The 14,359-nt window shown below is 35.0% G+C and overlaps 1 long non-coding RNA gene across 2 annotated transcripts; it reads right to left on the reverse strand.

Annotated features, from left to right (window-relative positions):
• Window positions 1–602: 602 nt before the first annotated feature.
• On the reverse strand, window positions 603–4,790 carry LOC307157296. Of its 2 annotated transcripts, XR_013820917.1 has the most exons (5): window positions 4,313–4,785; window positions 3,831–3,887; window positions 3,659–3,732; window positions 3,173–3,334; window positions 605–1,506 (listed from the first exon to the last, which is right to left on the reverse strand). It is a non-coding gene; the product is annotated as an uncharacterized lncRNA (long non-coding RNA). The 2 variants fall into 2 exon arrangements; XR_013820916.1 differs by having other exon boundaries at window positions 603–1,506; window positions 3,659–3,887; window positions 4,313–4,790.
• Window positions 4,791–14,359: the final 9,569 nt, after the last annotated feature.

Raw genomic sequence — 14,359 nt, forward strand, 5'->3', positions numbered from 1 at the left:
GTGTTAGGCTATACATTTCTTACAGATAATCACGATGATCATTGCGTTTGTCTTACCGAATGTGGTATCTTCCTGTCAGCAATTACAGTTGTTCTATAAGCTTTTTTTTTTATTAATGCCGACAGTCCCATACAGAAATGTAATATATGTCAATATATGTAAATTACATATATAATGTTAGTGCCCATGTATGTCTGCTGCATATATGAGAATATATGCAAAATTCATATATGTAAAACACATATACATATATGAAACATATATTTCAAAATATATCAAAAATGGCCGTTTTCATGTAGGTGCCATATATTTTCCCGTATATGCACATAAATGTGAAATATATGTAAGACGCATATATGTATACACGCATATATGACGCATATATACGCATATATGACGCATATATGTATACACGCATATATGACGCATATATGTATACACGCATATATGACGCATATATGTATACATGCATATATGTACTTATTTCTATAGTACATACTTTCACATATATTAGGGATACAAATCTTATATCTGAATGCCTTGAAATTAAATGCCTATAGTTGGAGATTTTGTCTATTGTATGAATACCAAATATAGTATTTTAAATAATATAGTATTTTAATACAATAATGCAGTGTTTTCTTTGTCATTTTACATACAATACATCATTTTACAATTCAATACATCCACACATCCACAAAGTACCATAACCATATGCCACAGCTTTAAAAATGCATCAGTATCGCATGAATGTACACTGTAAAACTTTTCACTGTAAATTTACAGTTAAATACTGGCAGCTGGGTTGCCATCCACATACTGTATTTTTTACAACACTACTACAGTAAACAGCATTTACAGTACTCCACTGTAATTACCAAATACAGTATATACCACATTTTACATTATTAAACTTGTCGACAGCAATAAATTGTATTTTTACAGGGAATACTGCTTTTATTATTACATAATTAAAATATTATACTTTAAGGTTTCATAAGAGTAGTCACACTAGGAAAAAGAAAACAACATTTTCTGGGTTTTAAAACATTTATTTAGTTAAAATGCCATCTGTGAACATGTTGGCTGAATTACTTTTTAAACATAAAATGCAATTTTAACACTTAACAACAAACAGGTAACAGTTAGCACTTAATTAAAGGAATAGTTCACCCAAAAATTTAAATTAGCACATGGATTTACTCACCCTCAAGTCATCCTAGGTGTATATGACATTATTCTTTCAGACGAATACAATCAGAGTTCTATTAAAAAATGTCCTGGCTCTTCCAAGCTTTATAACGACAGTGAAATGCTGTTTCTTTTTTGAAGTCCATAAAAGTGCAAACGAAATCCCATTCAAAGTCTGCCAGGTTTCGCAGAAGTGAGGACACCTGTAGGCTTACAGTGGTGTTCTTGTTTTGCACAACTTGGCCAGTTTTCTTTGAAGTTACTTGTCCTTTCTTTGTTTTTGATCCACGTTCAGGATTGATGTCAAGAAAGCATCTAAAAGGCAGAAAAAAACAACAATTAAATATTATTAACTGAGTGTATATATTTTGACAAAGAGAGACAGCATAAAAGCTGTCTAAAACTGAACAACATGAAAAAAAAAAAAAAAAAATGCAATGTTGGATGTTGTGAAAAAAAAAATGCAATGTTGGATGTTGTGATCAATAACTGATATTTTTTCTGCCCTGGTAAAATACATCAACTCAATGTGTCTGTTTACATGCACACTGTCAACTAACTAAATTTTTGGAAGTGGGGTTGCCAGATTTAAAGTTTTATTCTACAACTTTTGTCTACTCATCACCCAGCTCATTAACAATATCATGCCCTCATCCGGTGCCATCAGAGTATCAGTGGAAAGGCAGTCTTTAGACTCTCCGTTTATATAGAGCACACACTGCCAGAATCCAGCCCAAACCTTTGTGACAGAAATAATTTAACTTAATTGCAAGCCTTGCAATGTTTATTGCATATATGACAACATGATTTACCAGACTAAAATGCATGTTTGCACCCAAAAATTTAAATTCTGTCATTATTACTCACCCTCAAGACTTTTGTTCATCTTCGGGACACAAATGAAGATATTTTTTGATGAAATCTGATAGTTTTGTCCTTCCATTGATATCAATATCATTGCAACTGTCAAAGCCCAGAAAAGTGGTAAAAACATTGGTAAATATATAGCTACAGTGGTTCAACCTAAATATTATGAAGCAGGGTTTCTGCACATTTTTTAAAGTCAAATTTAAGGCTTTTTAAGACCTTTTTAAGACCCGAAGAAATCAAAATTAATACCATGCATTAGGGGTGTGCAATATTGACAAAATAAGTCTCGATCGATATTTTCAAAGTTTTCTTGATAATAATTAGATAACATTTTACTGATTGTGTTTCTGTGCTTGGTGCCATGGCTTGTTTAGGCCTGTTGACAGCTGACTGACAAAGATATTCATATTTTTCATATTCTATGCAGTGGTCAGTTTAGAGCAGTGACAGAAATTAACATTTTTTTATTAAGGGGTAATATTTGCCACCTTAAATTGATTTTAAGGGGCATTTTCACCTATATATGGACATTTGTAGATGTTTCAACAAGATATCTTTCACATCTACTGCAGTCAGATTCACCCGTGTTCACTCTGAAGGAATCACTCACATGGCTGGGCACTTGTATGACACATCAAGGATGTTAAGAGGCTAAAAGCTGGTTTAAAACTTGCCCCATTGAAGTCAACAGGGTGCAAATTTTAAAAAGAGGATAACACGGTGTAGGCAACACCGATTTTTGTCGTTGTTCTCTGTATTGACAGCACTCCAAATTTACAAAAAAATGAGCTCAATGTTAAAATTGACCGGAGTTCTCCTTTAAGGTTGCACTAGTTACATGGATTATTTAAACAATGTTTTTACTAGCTTTCTGGGCCTTAAAAGTTGCAAAGACGTTGCTGTCTATGGGTGGTTCAGAAACCTCTCAGATTTCATCAAAAATATCTTCATTTGTGTTCTGAAGATGAACGAAGGTCTTACAGGTTTGGAACGACATGAGGGTGAGTAATTAATGACAGAATTCACTAATCCTTCAACTGAAAACAACTTGCACTGACAACTTGCACTGATATATATATATATATGAATGGCAAATATGCCAATGACTAACCTCTGAACAAACTCAAGGTGCTGCCTCTTCCTGGTACTGCAAGCTGAAGTTATAGGAGGAGGCAAACAGCGCTGCCAGGCCAGTGATGAAGAGGCTGTGATCCTTCACACACACCTTGACCTTCCAAACTTAATATCCAGCACTGGTTGCTTAGAGATTGACCTGTAATGGAATAAAAGTAGTTGTCTATTCATAGTTCTATGAATTAAATTTTTCAACTAAAAATTAAAATTGGTTAGAATGCTAAAATGCACTGGCATATAATTTTGTTTGTTTTAAGCATAAACTCACTTAATTTTGACTTATTCTTTCAGAAAACAAGACAATTTTTACGTGTCTATTAAATGCTTCTTCATGTAAGAATTGTAGATATCTGGACTGGAAACAAAATAAAAACACTAATTAAGAAAAACATATTTTGCAGTGGGGTGAGTAAATGATGGCTTTTCATTTTAGGTTTCATCTACCCCTTTAATGTTTACATACCAGGAAATAAGTCGTGGACTTTCTGGCAAATGTAGATTGCTGGACATCAGCGATGCAAATTCCTGAAACACAACCTTGATCAACAGAACCAAAACATAAAACATATTACAAATTAATGAGATTTGCTGAATAATATCTCTACTTATCTGCTTGAAGGATAACACCGTCTAACTTCTTTGAATTAGGGAGTAGTTGTAGGACCATGGGATGGCAATCAGGAATAGGCCTACTACATTTGAAAACAGCATTAGGAACATGGATTTTCATGTGCTAGCAAAATTCTGACAACGATTCAAAAGCACGATCACAGAACTGACAGAATTTTACAGCATTTTTTTTTTTTACGACATAGACTATAACTGTAACACTACTTAAAAGCACTTACATTAACAATGGCCATCAGATTACAAAACGAAAAAAATATATATCAAATGCACGTCATGCAAATAGCATGGTAAAGGTTGCCTATTATATGAAATGTCGAAGTTAACGTTACTTGGTAAACAGGTGGAACAGAGTCAGTGAATTGCTTGCGCGGCCACGGTAGTAAACCGCGTTCGCAAAATCAAACCAAATAACGTTACGTGAAAACAATGTAGAAATGCGAACGCAAAAAAAAAAAAAAAAAAAAAAAAAACTTATATATTGGCTTACCGTATCACTCAGTTGAACAATTCTCCATCTTCTCAAACTCTAAATCCCACTTATCGTCACGCGCAGGTTAGATTATTCAATGACAAATTCTTCCATCCGTCTTCAGGTAGCTGCTACCGTTAACGTCGTCCATTTTCTGCTGCGTCACAGGCAACTAATGTTTGAAACACGAACCAAACCGAACCGAACCTCAAAAAAGCTTTAAAATTGCTCACAGGTTCGCAGACATTGTTTATCTTGATAACAGGAATGATTATTTGTTCAGTTGAATCCCGCTGACAAAACAAGTTTGCCTGTTGTAGCTGCCTAACGTTACTGTCTGCTCGCATGACGCGTCACATTTGAACTGAATTGAGCGCGAAAGAAATCAATCCCACAATGCAATGCCTTTTCAGTCAGTATGATGGTAACGAATTTATCAGGACGAAAACAGAAATGTGCTGTAAATTTACAGCTGTTCTGTAAAAGATACAGCTTAATACTGTATTATGGAAATACAGTACAATTCTGTAAGAAATTCGTTGTAAATTTACAGTAAAGGGTTACAGTGTATGTTTACACACATTTATTAAATATGTTGAAAACAAATATGTATGTCACATATTTATAATTAATGTTGTCCATATATGCGAGAAACCAATACTATACTGTAATATATGCAGATATATGGTATCATATATGGATGAACTCAAATATTTTCTTCACATGTTTGGACACATAAATGTTCATATATGTTGCAGTCATATATTGTGTTCTCAGATAAGTCAAATATATGTATAGATATATGTTGCAGTCATATATTGTGTTCTCAGATAAGTCAAATATATGTATAGATATATGTTGCAGTCATATATTGTGTTCTCAGATAAGTCAAATATATGTATATATATGTTGCAGGCATATATTGTGTTCTCAGATAAGTCAAATATATGTATAGATATATGTTGCAGTCATATATTGTGTTCTCAGATAAGTCAAATATATGTATAGATATATGTTGCAGGCATATATTGTGTTCTCAGATAAGTCAAATATATGTAGAGATATATGTTGCAGGCATATATTGTGTTCTCAGATAAGTCAAATATATGTAGAGATATATGTCATGCTATTTAAAATATAAGTACATATATGGCCATATATTACATTTTTGTATGGGGTAAAATGTTGCCAGATATTGCTACGAAAAACAAGCAACAATTTTTTTTTTTTATAATAATCCGAAATAAGTTCAAAGCTTGTGTTTTGGAAATAAGATTAATATATCACAAACCCTAACATGCAACTTTCCACTTTAATAACTTCCTAAAGTGTGACATTAAATCAGAAAAACAAGTCCAGAAGACTACTGCCACCTTTCCATTAGGTGGATCTGGCAACACAGGATCGCACCCGCGCCCTCACAACGCGCTCTCAAGCCCCGTTCACTGCGCTAGATTCTCGCAGCAAAATGAATTGCAAAAAATCATATGAGGTGGTTTAAACGGCTAATTAATCATTCAGAGAGCTTGACATTTTATTTTTGAATGTAAAAAAATGACCGAGGTCCGGACCTCATAGCCGGACCTCATAGCTGGCTACGGCCATGTCCATCACCGGCTGTTCGACATAGCGACGTACCACTGCTCGGTTCCCACGCCGTATCTACTCAAATGCATAAGCAATGGGACACACAGGCTCAACAGGTCTTTCAGTTCGTCTTCCTCCATTTCAAATCAATTGCGTATTCAGACCGGTCCAGTAACGCTTCACTCACCAGCGGAACCAACCAACCCCGTCACGTAGGCTGTGACGTCACTCCAAAATGGCGACTCGCTAGCTAGAAATTCCGAAAATAATTTTGTCATATCTGTGGTTTTAACAACTTTTTAAAATAAAATTTTTGGCAAGGTGCTTTTTATTATGTAGCTACTACCAGTGCCAAAACATGGACGTTTCATTTCCCCTTTAAAGGGGAAACACCCCCAAAACAGACTGTTTGAATCAGAGGATGAGAAACTGGGTGGGAAAAGGTCATAAATCACTCAATTTTAAACGTTTTTTGTCCAAAAAACTAAAGTAATACTATAATTGCACCTAAGGGAACATAATAAAAGAAAAGAAAAAAACATGTCATGACCCCTTTAAGAAACTCGTACGCTCACATTTCTCTCTGTGACTTCACATTCACTGATACACATGTGTGGCTATTCTCTACAACTACAGATTTCACTGTCACAGGCGTTCAGTGGATTTGCACCAAAAATACCTTCATCGTTTTTGAGCACAGTTGTACATCTACGAATTGTGTTTTGTGTAGCAGGGTGACTGAATCCACTAATGAGGATTTCATTCACCTGTGCTTAATTTAAGCCCCCGCCCCTTTCTTATTTGATATAAGGGATGTGTGTTTGCCACATGGCATGCGTCTTGGTTTCTGACTGAGCTGCTGTACTGCAATATGGTGCGCGACTGCGAAGCGGTTTGTGCACCGGGATCATTCTGTGGTACGTAAGATTATAGGTGTGTGCTAATAATTTGTTTGTTTTTAACATTATCTTTCTGCTCGGCAGGCCCCCCTTGTATAACTGAGGGTCTCTTGGGCTATTCGTGAGAATCGAGTATCAATGCTGAACTGTGATCGCGTATAATTGTGACTGCGTCGCTGTTTTGCCTCGACGTTCATCACAATAGCAACTATTAACTGCTGTGACTCTGTCGCACGTTGCTATTGTGTATTCCTCTGACTGCAAGCTGGCTGATTGTCTTCTCTGGCCGCCGTCTATTGAATTCCATTGGTTTGAAGCATCTTGTATGTATGAATGTATGTTTGATTATTTGGTTTATTTCAATGTCAACTTGTTTTAATGTGGTACTGAGTCCTAATTATGTCAAGTGGTTTAGATCTTTGAATTATTTGACTTGTTTTATTCTTTTGGATTATATTCATGTTTTGTGTGTTTCTTAATTTTGTCTGTTGCAGGAGCTGGGGGTTTCTGGAGGGTGAAGGCGAAGCTGCCATGTGTGTGGTGTGTTCACACCTAGTGCTGTGTGTCTTCTGGCATTTAACCCTTCACGTGTGTGTGTGTGGGTATTTGTAGTGGATTATTTGGGCGGGTTTGTTTTCCAATTTGGCAGCTGGCCCGGACCTCTAGATACCTCTGCTCCTGGTTGAGTTTCTATAAATTGAGTTTATTTACTGTGTGTATGAGTAGATGCTAATTGATGGTGTTCAGTTATTATAATGCCAATGTGAGTTTTTAACTTTGAATTTCCAACTATTTATTCAACATTGACAAAGAAAATAAAACTTTTCTATTTTTCTATATATGTCTCATGTCCTCTCACCCACCCACTCAGAACAAACCTGTGCCCTTAGGGCTATTAGTTCCCCGGTTTTCCGGGGTGGCGTAGTCTATCATATATTGCCATTTCTGTTAAAAGTGTGGTAAACCTTTCTCAATTCTCTTACACTCGCAACGCTACATTTGCATTTGTGAAATGTATTTTATGAATATATCTTTTGTGCATGTGAATTGCTTTTTGTGGGTTTTTTTTTTTTTTTCACGCAAGTGAATTATTTTTTTGTGTACATTTCATGTGTACGAATTAGGTTTCATGCATGTGCAATTGTCTACGTGTGTGTGAATCATGTTTTTTGTGTGAATTATATTTGAGACAATTCTGCCTCCATAAGAAGATAACGTCATGGGTCACATGATAACGTCAACATGGCGGATGATGCCCGGTGTGATCAGGGTGTGATGAAGTATCCGGTCACTCTATAACGATAATTGATATCACATGACGGGAGAGCGAAAACACATAAATGTCCCAGATCCAATCAGAGGATGCAAAATAATGGTTTCACGGACACTGCATTTTTATGCAAATCGAGCACTGGAATGACTCGAAAATTAGTGTGACGTGTTCAGTTGAGTGTGCTTAGTACAGTAGGGGTGGTTTAATTAACGAGAATGAAACCTTTAAATACCAAACTTTTCCGCCCGCTCCAGGGGGCCGTGGCGAGATGGAAAATGGCGCCCCCTAGTCGATCGGCCCTTTCCAAGCGGTGTCCGCGAAACCACTGTGGCTAACTCATTAAACTAACTCATTAAGTAATTACTTTTTTTTTTCTTTTGTTGTAATACTGAGACGAACGGAAGGTTTCAGTCACTTTTGGGCTGATATATCTTGTGGAGTGTGTCATTAAAATAGTCTTTTAATGTCACAACATCCCAGGTTCAACGAGCTAACTGCATCTGCTGCGTTGCACCTTCGGGCTTGTATACCAAAGCAAAAACAGTGAGTGATGTTCCATAGCACTAAAGACTGCAAGTTTACAGTTGCACGTGACGTGTTGTAGCATGTTTGTGTGTTTTTACCCAGTTAGATACCTAGTCCAGCCTCCTCGCCTACCAGGTCACGACCACACCATCTAAAGGGGAAATTGACTGACTGCATCATCTAGGCCTTAGGATGGTTCCACAAAGAATTGACTGCACATACAACATGAATTTACTTCAAACTAAAGATTTGACTTTTCATACAGCAAAAGACACTGCATCTATTTGTGTCTCATTAGCTCTCAAAAAACTTTAACCTTACAGTTCATTAAATATTTTAACACAGCTAACTCAACATTAATTGTTTTTAAATCTTCACAATATATAGCCAGAGGACTATCACAAAAGTTTTTAGAAAAGTAAAGACATAGCATGTCTGTTTAAAGCTGCTTTGTATTGTTGTGTATTTTAAAAAGCTCTAAAAATGTCCTAAAACGATGTGCATTTTGCTTGTAGTTTTGTGTTAATAAAAATGTAATATATTACATCTCATAATTCAGTTGAATTCATTATGTATTGTATTGTGTAATTTAATTAAATTTTTATATAAGTTTTGGTTCTCTAATTTTATTACATTAAATGTTATTGTGTTGTATGATGTTCTGTATTAAGAATTAATTATGACATAAATCATATGCATTAGTACACAAATGACATGCTTGTAATAAAAAAAGCATATTATGCCCTATTGCTTAGTAATAACTTTGTCACAAAACATACTTGTAAATGTTATTTCTTTCAAATAAAAGATTATTATATGAATTAAGGGGTTTGATTAATTACATTAAGATTGTGATTCCATAATTTTATTATACTGTTCTTTAGTCAAGGCTAGACAACCAATTAATATTTATACCCACAAAACATAGCTAGCATTCTGTAATTTATTTAAATGTCTAAACTGTTAATAAGAAAAATAGTAATATTCACAAATAAACATTATTTTATGGCTCTTTTAATAAATAAAAGTGTACTTGTAACATATTGCGCTGATTATTGCGATAAAAAATAATGACATAATTATAATTGCATTACGAATGGCTGTGAATACGGTAAGGCAGTATCAGTGCAGTATAAGCTCATAGCACGATCATCGGATAACGTTAGCTGTATGCTATGCTGAGCATAGCTATCTAAGCTAACTAAAAAACACACTAACAACGAGAAATGTTTAATTTCACAATCTATAGCTTCGGTTAAATACTAGTATATGAAACGTATAATTTAAAAAACATTAAATACATTAATGACTCGTTATAACGTAGTACAAACGTCTTCTATAATAAAATGATTTTGTATGATTTGTAACCACGCACTAAAGCGATTACCCATAAAACGTGCTTTGAACCAATCTTGAATGATTCATACTTAACTAGAGTACCTACTCTTTTAGCGCTCGTTCAGTAAGTACTTATTGAAATGAAGTCCCTCCTCATTGAGTATGCGGTTTGGGACGCAGCCCAAGAGTCCATGTGGTGTGAGAGTGTGACAGTGTGAAACTGTGTGTGGAAGAAGTAACAGATTTAGAAGATAAAACTCGTTTAATTCAATTCACATTTATTTGTACAGAGTTTTTCACAATACACATCATTTCAAAGCATCTTTACAGAAAATGCATGAGTCCATATTACAATTTACAGTGATCTGATATCAGAGGAGACTGTCTAAATTATGCATTTCAGAAATGCACATATTCAAAATCACAGTTTGCTAAAAATGTATGTAGATACAATGATATCATTGAAGTAATGAATACTTGTTTATTAACAAATGATTATGATATTTAGAAAATTGTAGCATTTCTGCGTGTTGATTCACTTTTACAGTGTTTTGACCAACATTAATGAAGGTGTGTGTGTGTGTGTGTGTGTGTGTGTGTGTGTGTGTGTTGAGTGTTTCATACACCAGGTATGAATGTATATTTCATAGATCAGGTTTTTATAGCTCATATATGCAATTCAATGATAAATATATATATATATATATATATATATATATATATATATATAAATATAGCTGCGAGCAGCGATTGCGGGCCCAAGCCGGTGGCACCGCCACCCTGGTGCCTTAGTGTAGGCACCGGGGTGGCGGTACCGCCGGCTTTGGCCCTCCATCGCTGCTCGCAGCTATATTTATATATATATATATATATATATATATATATATATATATATTATACAAACATATATATATACTGTATATATATATATATATATATATATATATATATATGTGTGTGTATATATATATATATATATGTATTTATATATGTGTGTGTGTGTGTGTATATATATATATATATATATATATATATATATATATATATATATATATATATATATACCGTTCAAAAGTTTGGGGTCAGGAAGATTTTTAATGTTTTTAGGAGAAGTCTCTTATGCTCACCAAGGCTGCATTTATTTGATTAAAAATACAAACAAAAACAGTAATATTGTGAAATATTATTCCAATTTAAAACAGCTGTTTTCTATTTTAAAATATTTTACACTGTAATTAATTTATGTGATCAAAGCTGAGTTTTCAGCATCATTACTCCCGTCTTCAGTGTCACATGATCCTTCAGAAATCATTCTAATATGATGATTGATGGTCAATAAATATTAATTATTATTTTCAATGTTGAAAACAGTTGTGTACAGATTTTTTTTCAAAATGCGTTGATGAATGTAAAGTTCAAAAGAACAGCATTTATTTCAAATAGAATTTTTTTTAACATTCTAAATGTCTGTTCTGTAACTTTTGATCAGTTTAACTCATTCTCGTTGAATAAAAGTATTGATTTATTTTATTTCTTTCCCCCAAAATTAAAATTAAAATTATTACTGACCCCAAACTTCTGAACGGTAGTGTTTAATGTTACAAAAGCTTTAGATTTCAGATAAATGCTGTTCTTTTGAACTTTCTATTCATCAAAGACTGTACACAACTGTTTTCGACATTTAAAATAATAATGAATGTTTCTTGAGCATCAATCATCATATTAGAATAATTTCTGAAGGATCATGTGACAGTGACGACTGGAGTAATGATGCTGAAAACTCAGCTTTGATCACAGGAATAAATAACAGTTTAAAATATATTAAAATAGAAAGCAGCTGTTTTAAATTGGAATACTATTTTACAATATTACTGTTTTTGTTTGTATTTTTAATCAAATAAATGCAGCCTTGGTGAGCAGAAGAAACTTCGCTTAAAAATCTTACTGACGCCAAATTTTTGAACAGTAGTGTATATATATTATATAAAAATGTAAGGGATAAGACACGGATAATTTTACTTGCCTGACCTGATTAGAACAATGAAAAAAATTAAATGAAAAAATAACTTGGGAATCACTAAAACGAGGGCGCGATTGAACAGTGGACACATAAAAACATACTCTGTCATTTTGTTCAGAACATCATTCAAACTGCAAAGTGTTAACTTATATTTTTGTACAGTAGCAATAAAACACAACATTGTGCTTTTTTAAAATACATTCAAGCAATCCGCCCCGAAAATGAAACTAAAATGCTCACGGCTGCACAGGCATTCATAATGGTGCGCGTCCTCAGCGAGGAACGAGCAGAACAGAGTCAACGTTTTTTAGGTCATTCCTCCTTCCATAGGAATTTATTGAAAACGCTCGCTCTGCTCCGCACCATTATCAATGTCCGTGCGGACGAACATATTTTACTTTCGTTTTTAAGTTAGCGATTAAAAAGCCCCCAGCGGTGTCACACGTCAGTTAACCGGTGGTAAAATATTCTCACCGTCACATACCTAGTATATTTTTATATAGATATAATAGGCCTACCTGATTTTGAACACAAGAGGGCAGTATAGCACTATGTTTGACTTTATTTATTTATTGTTTAGACTAAACAACCATTCTGGCAGTTTTTAAACTTAAACTTCATTCTTAAATTGAAAAAAAAGAATAAAATGAGTTAAGTTCTGATATTTGTATACTTTTATATAGTAATAAATGGTGTATAATTACATTTTTAGAATATATGAGCCTTTTAGTGTTTCCTTTTTAGACAATACTTTAATCCCTCGCCATAGCAAAACCGTTTGAGATATTTATTATCAGTTCACAATTTAGCATCATTAATATATTTTTATCATGTTGAAAAAGTTTGGTGGGAATAAAATAAACCACTTAGATAAAGGTGGCTAAAAATTCAGAGGCTGATTTTGCAAAAAAATCCACATTCAGACCAAAATATCTGACTTCCTGATGGTCAGAGCTAATGACTTTAAATTAGAAAGTTGTCCGGGTCGATGAGATCAATATATGAACTGAGTTTTTTTTACTGTAGTTAAAACTAACCCCCCCACTTTTGTCAAAAGCATGTTGAAAGTGACACACTTCCTGCTGCCAGTTGGTGGCGCTATAACTTTGAATCACAATAGCTACATCCATCTGATCGGCCTCTTACCACGAACACACTGCTGAAGTTTCATCAAGATCAGTTAATGTATGCAGAAGTTATTCCACTTCGTGTTTCTCTTTTCTCGCCATAAATTCGATTCCTCGCCACGGCCAAACCGTTCGAGATATCAAAAATCCGTCCGCAATTTAGCATCCTCAAAGTCTTGACTACATGCACACCGAGTTTGGAGGGGACACAGTGAATTTTCTAGGAGGAGTATTTCACATTCCACAGCAAGCGTTTTCCAAACAACCCATAATAGCCGACTTCCTGTTGGGCTGGCGTAAAACTTGACCAGGGGAAAGTTGTCCGGCACGATGAGATCTATATGTGTACCGAGTTTCATATTAATTCATGCAAGCGTGTTTGATATATGGACCAAGTTTTAGAACCCCGTTCAAGGGGGCGCTGTTGAGCCCCCCAGCCACGCCCGGGTACCAGCTTCAGCCCGGCCCTGATGGCCGTGGGTTCTGACCTGTGTGCAAAGTTTCAAGAGTTTTTGAGCACGTTAAGGACCCCAAAAGCCCCTGAAACCTTGATTAACAATATAAAAGCAATAGTCAAATCCCCCCCTCCCCTCACAGACACACAGACACAGAGAGAGGGAGAGAAAATTCTTCAGAAAATCCACATTCAAACCAAAATATCTCTCTTCTTGTTGGTCGGAGATGGTTAATGTAAATTAGAAAGTTGTCCGTCTTGATGAGAACAATACACATACCAAGTTTTGTTGCTGTTGATAAAACTAACCACCCCACTTATGACTAAAGGTGGCGCTACTGAGCCCCTCACCACGCCCGTTTCTGAAACTTTGCACATGTCTACTAGGTAATAAATGTAATGTGTCTGTCGAGTTTCATGCAATTTCAAGCATGCTAAGAGTCTCAAAAGCATCAAAAAAGAATATTGATGTTTGATGCGTTGCCATGGCAACAGTATTAAAGATATCAAAAATCCTTTCACAGGTCTACATCTGCCGTGTGTCTACATTATACACATAAAGTTTGAAGCAAATCAGGTAAAAATAAGAGAGTGATTTCAAAGCATTTTGAAAGTGACAAACTTCCTGCTGCCAGTTGGTGGCGCTATAACTTTGACTCACAATAGTCACATCCATGTGATCGGCCTCTTACAACGAACACACTGCTGAAGTTTCATCAAGATCAGTTAATGTATGCAGAAGTTATAACACACTTCCTGTTTCCATTATTCGCCATAAATTCGTTTCCTCGCCACGGCCAAACCGTTCGAGATATCAAAAATCCGTCCGCAATTTAGCATCC

Source organism: Squalius cephalus (genome assembly GCF_949319135.1).
Source record: "Squalius cephalus genome assembly, chromosome: 4".
Classification (NCBI taxonomy): Eukaryota; Metazoa; Chordata; class Actinopteri; order Cypriniformes; family Leuciscidae; genus Squalius; species Squalius cephalus.